Genomic DNA, 9,275 nt, shown 5'->3' on the forward strand with positions numbered 1-9,275 from the left:
TGAGGCCAAGAGGCAACGGATGGCTTATGTCCACATGGCTTAGCGTTAGCCCTTTTTTAACTCAGTTTTTTAACTGAGTTGCATGTCTGCTGTGAAGCTGTGACAAACACGGTACCTGCGGCCCTAAACTGGTGGCTGAGTTTGTTTTGGATGTGTCCAGCTTAAAAAAAACATGGGGTTGTGTTGCAACAGACGATGCTGTCACCCCTTCAAAGGGTCAGAGCCACCCACTTTTGTCCTAATCTGTCCCCATTCACCCCTCTGCCACTGAGGAGCTCCACCACGTTAGCAGCAGTCAGCATTCAGGTTGGGTGCTTCTTGCTTCCTTGAAGATCTGCCTCTACTCAGAGGGAATACGCCGTAGAATAACTTCGTGCCATGTAAAAGCCTCCAGAGACATGCCAAACGGTGTGGTAAGCACACTGGTAACCCAGCACTGGTGTGAGCCTTTGTCCTGGTTTGAGGTAGAACAGAACCAATTTTCAGTAGTTTTACATTTCAGTTTAGCCACTTTTAACTCTCTGAAATTAAGTGTGTTTTTCAGACATCTTACCTAGCAGGTAAGGTCTGATGTTTCTAGTAAATACCAGGGAGTAGATTGCAGAGAGGCTCCTTATTGCTTGAACAACCAAGGTCAGCTCACTTTGTTACGTACAAAGTTGGAGGGTCTTAAGCAGAAGAGTGTAGAGGGGTCACACCTGTGGGGAGGAGTGGACAGGAGAGGTGACCCAAAACTGGGTATTCCATCCCATCTGTAGATTAGTATAAAAGTCGAGGGATGAAAGGGGTCAGGCTCTTTCTTCAGGGCCGGCATCCAAGGAAGACTCTCTCTGCTCATCTGCCTTTGATCCTGATCCATGCATTCCGGAGCTCAATACTGGATTTGTATATATTGTATATATTTCATTATTTTCTTATTACTATCTTTTCTCTTTATTATTAATATTACATTAAAGTAGCTTAGTTTCTTTTCAACCCGTGCCTCTCACTACAGAGAGCATCTGTCCTTCGTTTAGTGGACGGCCCAAACCACCACAGCCTTTCAGAGAAGTGAGGAAGTGAAAAATACCTGTCCTTAAGCTCAACTTGAATGTGAAAAAGCAGATGGGAATGTCATTAAAGCATCAAGGGCGGGGAGGGGAGGAAGTACATTTTACTGCTGTTGATTGTATTTCCCAGATCAGTGGTAGGAATTACAGTACTGAGCTGGGGAGGAAAAGCTCTTGTTTCTTGCTGCAGAAAACAGACCTGATGCTTCAAAAGATAAAGCGCTTACTTGCTCCGGATGGTCTGCAACTATCTGAGAGGCTGCTGTCAGCGTGGGTTTTACAGTAGGTATGTGAATGAGATGGGGCTTTTTGGCTAGCTGCGTTGATCAGGTCTGTCTTCAGGCTGGTGCTTCTTCATTCTCCTCTATGTGAGGATACAGTAGATACAGCAATTGCAACCCAGCTTTTGGTCCTCTTGCAGTCTGATGTTTTCACTGCTCGTGAATCTAAGCGTAGGTTTTACAACACTGGACCAGTGGACCAGAGGACCAGTGGATTTGGGGGAATTCTGAAACCAATTTAGGCTTTTTCAGGGTGGTTCCTTGTTCCTGTGAAATGGTGTCATCCAGCCATGCAGTGTGGACATTGGTGACTCTCATGGTGAGCAGAACAGTGAGCAGGACTGCTCCCAACATCTGCCTAATGAGCAGGATGTCCCCCCCAACGGAGGGACAGTAGGGATGTGAGGACATATAAGGGCTCCATGACCTACAGGGAAATAAATATTAGTGCCCTAGGTGAGCATACAAATGCAAAGACAGCTGAAGTTCACCTATAGCATAGGTCTGAAAGTGGACTGGAGCACATTGCAATGTGGGGTTTTTTGGTGTGTTTTTGTTTTGGTTTTTTTTTCCAAAAAATTACTGAGCGCTAATTTCCAGCTCCGCCTATTTGAGCAGAACTGTATGGCTCTGTAGAGCAGGGGTTTGGAAGAAGAGATCACAAGGGACTTGCAGTTAGTTTTCATCCACAGAGAATTACTTTTTAAAGTGTTGAAGAACAGACTTGTGTTAGGAAAATTTTCCTAGTTTAAGACTTGCACACTTCTGTGGGTGTTTGAATCCAGTTGACTCATTCAAGCACCATCTAGATAACAGATTCAGGAATTGGTGTTGTGGAGCAGCATCTGGCTAATAGATGCAATTTAATTGCAAGCCTGGACGCAGGGACTGACCTTAGCTCTGAAATGCTGCATCTGGGCAGGTACAAAGGGATTTGGAGTAATTCCAGCAGTGCTGTTCCAGCTACAGTGAAGGCAACTAATCTAAATGTGCTCCATGTTGTGTGTTTGCTGTGGCCTCCCGATGGGCCCAAACGTGCTCGTTATGTCATGGGTGGTGAGCTGTATGGGAGTGAAAATCTTGGCTTTGCTTAGTTCTCCCCCGCAATGAAGAGGAACATCACCTAAGCCTTGGTCTCACTGGCATGATTTTGCCCTAAACTGCTGATGTTCCAAGAACTTGTAGAAACATTGCACCTGTGTGAAGCAGGAGGAGGAAATCTCTCGGTGGTGCGTGCTATGTTGGACCTGCAGAGCAATGAGCTTCTCCCAGAGTTGCTTATGCTTTGCCGTTGGCTGGTGCTGGAGGGGACCAGCTTAGGTATGACCCACCAGCCCTACAAGGAAGGAAGCACCAGCAAAGCCCCACAGAGAGGAGCTGGCACGGTAAGAAGTCTTACATCCCTGGTTGACCATGGACAAGCCAGTCTTTAATCTCTTGACCAAGGAAAATGCTGACCAGTGGCACTGGGACGATCTGGTCCTTGGCATGGTGCGTGAGCACCATGATGGCTGGGGACAAAGCCAAGGTACTGCAGGTCCTCCACAGTGGTGGGACCGACCAAACAAAGGGCCTGATGGTTTTGGGAGGCACACTGCTTTGTCCCAGCCTTTCCTGCCCATCTCTCGAATCAGCTTCTCGGTCAGATGTCACCTTGCCAGCCCCACATTGGGTACCCCCCCTCACATCAGGCTCTTCCCCTGCCGTCCCCCTGACCTGATTAAGGGACGTGTAAAAAATGAACGGGGGGCGATGGGAGGATGCAGGATGTCCCCTTCTTCCTGAAGAAATCCCTCGGGAAATGGCCGCCCGACGGCGGTCGCCGGGCGCGGGTATCGAACCGGCGGCCCCTTGCCCTGGCACTACCCTCGAGGGCCGGAGCGGCAGCCAATCAGCGCCGGGAAGGGGGTGCAGCAGGCGGAGCCCCGCCTCGGCGGCGCCCCCACTGCGCGTGCTCGGTGCCGCGGCTGGGCACGCCCACTTCCGCGCGCGGGAGAGGTGGTGGGGGGGAAAGGAGGTGGTGACCGATCGCGGAAGTGGCGGCCGGGGCGGGCCGGGCTGTGAGGAACCGGGGTGGATGGTCCCCGCCGCCCCGCGGTAAGTCTCGCTGCCCAAGGGGGGTAGGAGGAGGGGGGAACTGGGGCCACCCGGTGTTCCGCGCACCCTCAGCTGCCTGCCTGCATCCCTCCCCCCCCCTCTCCCAGTCACAATGAATGGGCCCGCCCGGGGCTCGGGGGAGAGCGGGGCTGTGAGGGGCGACACCGCGTTTCCCCTCAGCGGCGGTGGTCCTTGTCATGGAGGGCCCCGCCGTGACCGGGCCTGCCTCGTCCCGGAGCCTCCCGGGGCGGCTCCAGGAAGCTCCGGGCTGAGGCAGGCCCGCTCAAGTGGCATCTCGCCCTGCTAGGCCTCAGGGGTGGACCTGGACAAGGACCGGATGTGGACCTGTGGGAGGAGGTCCAGAGGAGGGCCAGGAGGGTGATCAGAGGCTGGAGCACCTCTGCTGCCGGGACAGGCTGAGGGAGCTGGGGTTGTGCAGCCTGAGGAAGAGGAGGCTGCGGGGAGACCTTGTAGTGGCCTGTCGGTATGCAAAGGGGGCTGCGGGAGAGGTGGAGAGAGACTTTACCAAGGCCCTGCAGTGACAGGAGAAGGGGCAGCAGTTTTAAACCGAAAGAGGGTAGGTTCGACATAAGGAAGACATTTTTTACATTGAGGGTGGTGAGACCCTGGCATAGGTTGCCCAGAGAAGCTGTGGATGCCCCATCCCTGGAAGTGTTCAAGGCCAGGCTGGATGGGGCTTTGAGCAACCTGCTCTAGTGGATGAAACCCTAGATGATCTTTAAGGTCCCTCCCAACTCTAACGATTCTCTTATTTTGTGATCTCAAGAATAGGTGAGAGTTTAGATCTAGTGAGGCAGTCACCACTATCGCTTGGATCAGATATGTTAACGTATACGTTTCTAAAGAAAATATTTTTTTATATTCTTAAAAGTATTTCCCCTGTAGCAAGTGAAAGGTGATCAGAAATATAGATATATTTTGTTTTGTTCTGAAAGCCTTGCAAAGGCTGCATGTTTTTATGCTGCTAATGATTTGGGGGAGAATGGTGAGGGGGCTTGTGTAGGTGATGACCAGCAGTGATTCTTTCCTCACAAAGTGCAAATGGAGAACACAGTGAGTGTGAGGTAACTGGTGTGTAATTTCCTTCTTTCTCCCTACTTCAACAGATCACATCTTTCACTATACTGGGGGGAAGAGGAGAGCAGGGCAGGAGCTAGGGCAGTGGGTTTTGGCAGTGTGCTGGAAGTCAGGGGACTTGGGTTTTTTTCCTCGCTCCCCTGCAGGTATGTCGAGTGACATGCTGTGTCTTAGTTGCCCTCTGTGTAAAATGTGTGTATTCACATGCCAGGATGCTTTCAGAAATGGTTCTGGAGAGGAAATACTTAGGCAAAGTGGTAACATTTCAATAAGGTTTATTTGGAAGTAGCACAATTCCAGTGTGCTTGCCAACAATAGTCTAATCCCTTTTTACTTTCTGTTTCGTTTCCCGATTTCGTCCATTTTGTCACAATTGAAAAAAAAAAAAAAAAATCACCAGCCAACCCTGCTCATAGGAAATGGCACAGGTACCAGAGAAGCAGCCAGAGGCACGTGACTGTTTCTTTCTCTCAGCTACTTCTTCTCTGTCTTCTGTTTTGCCACTTCATTTGCTCTGTCGTTACTGGAGGGCAGTAGAGAGGCTTCCAGCTCTTATAGATTATTTCGGTCGCTGTAAGTTCCCACAGTTTGGTCCTGTGGCAGTGAAAGGGAAAGCTGGCTGTGAAGAGCTGCAGAAGGACTTTGTGACAGTGATTTGACTATAAAATAGCAGGTGAAAATCCAGCATTAATAAGTGGAAAATGATGCCTGTGTCAGAGCAACAATCGTAATGCTGATGCCCTCCATACTGATACCACTTAGGAAAGAGATCTGTGAGACTACAATACATAGGTCTGTGAAAGTGACAGCTTCGTGCTTAGAAGCAGTCTAAAATGTGACTGGAATATTAAGAATTATTAAGAAAAGAAGAGGAAAAAAGACAGAGTTGTGAATTTGTGTTCTAAAGGTGTGCTGGTTTAGCCTGGGATAGAGTAGACTTTCTTGCTGGTGGCTGGTAGGGTGCTGTGTTTTGGATTTGGGATGGGAATACTTTTGATAGCACAGTGGTGTTTTTGGTTGTTGCTAGGCTCTCAAGGCCTTTTCTGCTCCTCACACCACCTCACTAACGAGTAGGCTGGGGGTGCGCAAGAACTTGGGAGGGGACATAGCTCGGACAGCTGACCAAAGGCATATTCCATACCATATGACATCATGCTCTGGAATAAAAGCTGGGGGAAGAAGAAGGAAGGGAGAGATGTTCAGTGTTACAGTGTCTGTATTCCCAAGTAACCATTACGTGTGATGGAGCCCTGCTTTTCTGGAGATGGCTGAACTCCTGCCTGCCGACAGGAAGCAGTGAATGAATTCCTTGGTTTGCTTTGCTTGCATGCACAGTTATGGGTTTTACTTACTAAATCGTCTTTATCTCAACCCCTCGAGTTTTCTCACTTTGATGCTTCTGATTCTCTCCCCCATCCCACCGAGAGGGGACTGAGTGAGCGAGCAGCTGCGTGGTCCTGGTTGCCGGTTAGGGTTAAAGCGTGACAAAGTGGCAGCCCACCCTTTTGAAGGGCGTTTGCTCCTATTGGAACACAGCAGAAGTAGAGAAGAAATTAAGAAGTGACAGGGATAATCAGAGATGTGGAGCAGCTTCTGTACAAGGAACAACTAAATATTTTCAGATTCTTCAACTTGAAAAAGAGGCAGTCGGAGGAAGAATAAGAGATCTATGCTGTCACAAGTGGAGCTGAGTAAGGAACAATGATTTCTTACCTTTTCAGACAGATCCTGGGGTGTCAAATGGAATCTGTGAGCAGCAGGCTTAACACCTGCAAAAGCAAGAGCTTGCTTAGGTGAAATGTAATTAAACTGTGGAACTGCAGCCATGCCCTTAGACTCTCCCTTTTTGCTTGAGAGCAACCATCTGCATCTGTTGCCCCGTTTAGCTCCGTGTCTTCTCTGTAGCAGAAAGCTAGAGAAGAACACAGGACTGAACTCGGCTAAACAGGGCAGTGGGTGCAGGCTGGCTTCTTCTGCAGTGAGGAATGGGCAAGAGCTGTCCTTCCACCACTTCAGGGTTCCTGCAAAGGCACTGGAGCTACCCTAAGGCTGACGTTGACCAAGTGTCTTCTGTTTTCTTGCAGCACCAGGCTTCTTCCTGAGCCTGTAAGAACACCAGGGACTGTAGACTCCATCTTTAGCCTCTTCCTCACGAAATTCCCAGAGCCTCCGGAACTGGATCCTCTGACTGGGCCTGAGCAGGGCCTATGTATCTGCATCGATTCCAGGTATTAGCTTGTTGCAGAGAACTTTTCCTGAGTTCTAGACCATTCAAACTCTAACTTGTTCGGCTTTTTAATTTCTTTGTGTCTTTGTTTTCTATTGTATTTCTAATATTTCTATTTCTACTTGTTTTTATTGTGTTTATTTAATGCTTAAGTTCTGGAACTGATGTGATGGTCACTATATAGATGGATTCCTGGAACTGTTCAGGGCCAGGCTGGATGGGGCTTTGAGCAACCTGCTCTAGTGGGAGGTGTCCCTGCCCATGGCAGGGGGGTTGAAACTAGGTGAACTTTAAGGTCCCTTCCAACCCAAACCATTCTATGATTCTATGATACTGGAAATCACTCCCTCCCTTACCTTGCTCACAAGAGGTAGGACAGGGGGGAAAAAAACCAGATGTGTGTGGAGGTGAAGTGATTTGCTGTGATTAAGTGAATTCTCAGTGACAGAGGTGAGGGAGGTGTGGGGGGGAAATCCCCTTCTACTCTGGTGTTCTTCTCACTTGAGACTACTCCCTCCACTTTGTGGAAGGGAGATGGGTTTCTAATGAAAACAAAGGTTGGCAGTTGAAAGCCACAGAAAGGTGTGCAAGATTTGCTAGACTGTGAGATTTCTTGCCTGTTTTGTACTTGGACCTCACTGCCTCTTTCTCACTACAATAATTTCACTTCAAATATTCTTATTTCTTGGAAGTAAAATCACACTTTTCTTACTGGTATTGTACAGGAGTTTGTGCTGTCAGAGGTGACATCTCCAGCAAAGGGCAGTTTGGACTATCACACCTAGTAGGAGTGCCAAAGTGTTGAAGATTTCTGCAGTGGACTTGGACAAAAACCACGGACAAAGTAAAACTTTTGCTACTAATGTGTGGCGTGAGGCTCTGCTTTCCTGTGTTTGTCCTGCTTATTGTATGATAGTTGCATCAATTGCTTTGTGTTTTGTCCCAGTTTTCCTGCTCCAGGTGTTTTCTAGATAATGGCGAAGATGGTGAGAAGAACATGTGCGTTTTGTCCAGACAGGGAGGCTGGTTCTGTCATGTATATTGCTGAAGAGCAAGATATTGCAGCTCATCAGGATTGTCTGGTGAGTGACTTTCAGTTGGTTGGTATCTAAGAGGAAGGGAGAAGAGGAACTAAAGGGGAAGTGATGCAAGTTCAAATCCAACTTTATTAAACAGGCTGCGTTCTTATATATTCTTTCTGTTCTCCTGTACATGCGATCACGCGCCGAGCACGCAAGATAGAGCAAGCTTGATTGGGTAGCACGCGTTGTCCACGCGCCCTTAGTCTTTAAGTGATTGATTAGTCTAAAAAGATGCTATATGCATATAATTCTTGCTATCAGCATTTTCCCATCCACATTTTCTTACTTTTCTGCTAACTTAAATTGCAACTGTATCCTTTAGTTTTAGCTCATGGCCTTGGTTCACAAACCCTGGTATTCATTCAGTATCGCTAAGGCCCCAACAGGGAAGTTTCCATTGCTTGTCTGGTTTTGACTCAAAAATAGTGTCTGAATTAAAAGGTTGGTTATCCAAACCAGCAAGCTTGTATTAGATTGAAAAGCAGGAGGGCTTGGCTAGAATTTTGGAGAGGGGGAGGACACGGCTGCAGAGCTGGACGCGTTGATATGTGGTGTTTTCATGCATGTCTGTTCCTGATCGATATTTCTAGACACACGTATAGTCCAGCAGTAGGAATTGGTCTTCTTGAGACACTAAATTGAGGCTTCACACTGTGACCACAGAACGTTGTGTGCTTAATTAAACGTTTGCAGGAAAATATTCACAGTCTGTGCCTTACATAAAAAAAGGAAGAAAACTATCAGAGGTTGATTATATGGAAATATCTGTGAAGCTCTAAGCATGTTGTAATCCTAGAATGTGTTTACTTTTCTTACTGTCAAAATGCTTTCCCTGTATTCTGGGATCATAGTGGAGCTGGGATATTAGTGTGTGTTGGAATCAATTTCAGATGCCATATTCTCCCTTCAGTGAGGGTCCCTTAGTGCAGAAGGTGCATCTCCTGCTAGAACAACTTTCTGGCTTTCACTGTTGCAGCCTTCTTATTCTTGCAGGTTTTATGTTTACATCTTTTGTTTTTCTATTATGTTGTTGTGGTTTTTTGTAGCAGAATGGTTTAGAAACATATTTTTACAGTGTTACTTGGTTTTTTTGTTTGAAACGGGGGTTTTGTTAGAGTTATTATATGTCACCTTCTGAGCAGACAGACTGTGCCTGCCAGTTGACATAAGGGTAGTTCACTTGTGTTTGGAATTAGCTGTATATAATGATTAGAAGGAAGTTGCTGAGAACTCCCCCTTCTTCACTTCTTGTCATGGCTCAGCACTCCTGTGGGAATCAAAGTGGCCAAAATGTGTACCTATACATTTTTTGTGGATTTTCACCCAGGCTTTTTATAATGTTCCTGTGTTTCTCATGCAGTCAGCTGTTGTCAGCATTGGACTGTGTGGAAATTTTATGACAGAGAAATATTGTATCCCTCTGTAAGGCTGAGGAATTGGG

General features: G+C 47.5%; 1 long non-coding RNA gene across 1 annotated transcript; it reads left to right on the plus strand.

The window, feature by feature from the left end:
• The first annotated feature begins 3,307 nt into the window (after window positions 1-3,307).
• On the plus strand, window positions 3,308-7,853 carry LOC106902466. The gene is made up of 4 exons (XR_001414523.1): window positions 3,308-3,427; window positions 6,610-6,753; window positions 7,478-7,596; window positions 7,699-7,853. It is a non-coding gene; the product is annotated as an uncharacterized LOC106902466 (long non-coding RNA).
• The last annotated feature ends 1,422 nt before the right edge of the window (window positions 7,854-9,275 follow it).

The sequence above is a fragment of the Calidris pugnax genome, unplaced genomic scaffold, assembly GCF_001431845.1.
Source record: "Calidris pugnax isolate Ruff unplaced genomic scaffold, ASM143184v1 scaffold20, whole genome shotgun sequence".
Lineage (NCBI taxonomy): Eukaryota > Metazoa > Chordata > Aves > Charadriiformes > Scolopacidae > Calidris > Calidris pugnax.